The sequence below is a fragment of the Mastomys coucha genome, unplaced genomic scaffold, assembly GCF_008632895.1.
Source record: "Mastomys coucha isolate ucsf_1 unplaced genomic scaffold, UCSF_Mcou_1 pScaffold9, whole genome shotgun sequence".
In the NCBI taxonomy this organism is placed as follows: Eukaryota; Metazoa; Chordata; class Mammalia; order Rodentia; family Muridae; genus Mastomys; species Mastomys coucha.
Window position 1 is genome coordinate 26,823,168 of NW_022196915.1, and position 2,335 is coordinate 26,825,502.

General features: G+C 44.9%; 1 pseudogene; it reads right to left on the bottom strand.

Moving 5' to 3' along the window:
* Positions 1 to 594: 594 nt before the first annotated feature.
* Positions 595 to 2,009, bottom strand: LOC116084962 (annotated as a pseudogene).
* Positions 2,010 to 2,335: the final 326 nt, after the last annotated feature.

The following is a 2,335-nucleotide window of genomic DNA, read 5'->3' on the forward strand; positions in this document are numbered from 1 at the left end:
AGACTCCCCTCCCCAAAAAAAAGGGTATTGCTACTGTACTGCTATGCTGTGGTTGATGCAGATCCAGGGTGGAATGCAGAATGAAAGATGTTTTTAGGAAACAAGTCTGCTTGGAATGCTGGGTGGCAATCCTTAGCTTTTGGTCCCTGGCAACCCTGGCCCTGCTTGTCAGCACTGAAAAGCTAGGTTGGTTAGAACCTAATGGAATCACAGACTCCTGCTACCCTAATATAGTGCTCACTGTTAGAAGATTAGTATGCATTCGGTGTTTGTTCCCAGGGTGTTTTGAACTGTTGGTTAGCCAAATGACCCCCAAAAGAAAGCTTCAGTGCCTCAGTCTGGGCCAGCAGCTCCATAAGCTCAGACTGTGTGTGTGGCTGCACTGACGATGCACAGAAGCGGCACCTTCCGGTGAAGAGCCTGCTGTCCTACCCATCTCAGCCTGAGGTATACTCAGTGAAGGCAAGAGCTCAGCTTCTCAGAGTAGAGAAGCATTTTAAGAGCAGAAAGGTAGAAGACATCTAGAAAAGAACTGTCTCCATACAGATGTATCCCTTGGTGTGAAGGGAGAGAACACAGAACCCAGGCATTCACTTATCCAGTGATTTCTGTCTCTGTGGTAACCAACTTTTACCCGTTCCACAGCGTCTTGAACTTCTTGGTGACTGGGAACTCTTTAAAATCACTGCCTTCTGTAGGAATGAGAATGCTCATCTCAGAAGATTTGATACTGACTCTCTCACATTCCAGGGAGTTCTTGTTCAGGTAAGCATGGCAGCCATCTGTTTGGTAAATGGGAATAGCTGGCACTTTTCCCATCACCTGAACTTTGACGTTGCTACCATGGATTATAGCCACAATGCCCACCACATCATCAAACACCAGTCCAAGCTTCCTACAATTTCTACTGTAATGAAGTCAATTTTGCCCTTGATTTGCAATGTCATGTTGACACATTTTTGTATATAAGCCACCTGCTTCAGGTCAGTGTCATCAGTCACCAGGTTGGAAATGTTCTCCTGCTTTTCCATTCTCCATTTCTTGCCTTCCAGTTCCAGAAGAGCTGGCTCTTTGTGGCTGGTTTGGGGGAGGGATTAGTTTGAGGTTTAGATGCAGAGAATAGTTTGGGACCATTCCAAACTGGACCATTCTGAGCTTTCAGGGCAGGGTTCTTGTGAGTTTTCATGTCATCAAAGTTTCAGCACATATATGATGTTCTCCCCTTAATTAATCTGTACAAATAGTGCTGAGCACGAAGTGGAGTCCTCAGAGCCAGAACAGATAGGGACTGGGGGAAAAGGCAAACCCAGTGGGGGAGGAGGTGGAACTGATCCCACAGAAGGTCCGTATGGCCATCCACTATGCTCTTTTACCATTGGCACCATCTTGTCCCAGGCCAGGCCAGTGGTATGGAACTACTTAATATAAGGCTACAGTTCCATCAATATACTCAAATAAGCTCGGACCTAGTCCACATGCTTCTTATCCACATCTTTGTACTCCTTAAGGACTTGGTTTGTTTAAAACATGGTCACACCATTCATCTCTTTCATAACGGGGCCCAAGTTTCTCAGCCAGAGCCACGTACCCCAGGGTCTGGATGCTTTCAGTGACAGCTAATAGATGATTGAAAAATTTGCTGCCTCGTCTCTTCTCCCAGAAGGTATAACTTCTTGGCTCTACTCTGAGATAGTTATCAACAAATCAGAAGGTTTATCACTGGCTGTCTGCTGACACCGAGAAGCTGTAACCAGGAGAGCTCACTCCCACTTCAGGCTTATGTGAACCATCTCTGCATGTTTCCGCATGTCTCCCCCAATCTCCTTACTCACCTTCAAGTATTCTGCCATGGTCTTGGCAAGCAGCGAGTCAAATGCTTGCACGTATGGAACTGTTCTTTTTGAAGGACTGTCTCCATGCCCACAGTGCATGTCAGAGGTATGTGACACTGCCTCCAGGCAGCCCACTGCCCTCTCCAATATTTCTACAAGATTGTGCATGCCAACCATAATGTTTTACCTTCTTAAGAGCTCTACCTCACCTCAAGACTCTACTGTTTTGTTTTTAACATTCATAATATTAACATTGAACATGAAAGTCAGAGTGAAGAGGATAGAGGTCCTAACAAAGCCATTTTTACTTTTAATAAAATCTTTGTATATTTGTGTATAATGAAATGTGATCCTATCCACTCCCCATTTCCCAATTCTATCTCTAATTTCCTTCTACACATCAACCTGCCCATATCATGACCACTTCTATTAATAACACACTAAGTCTACTTAATGCTGCCCATATAAGCATGGGGCTGTCCACTAGAGTGTGGGAAGCCTAA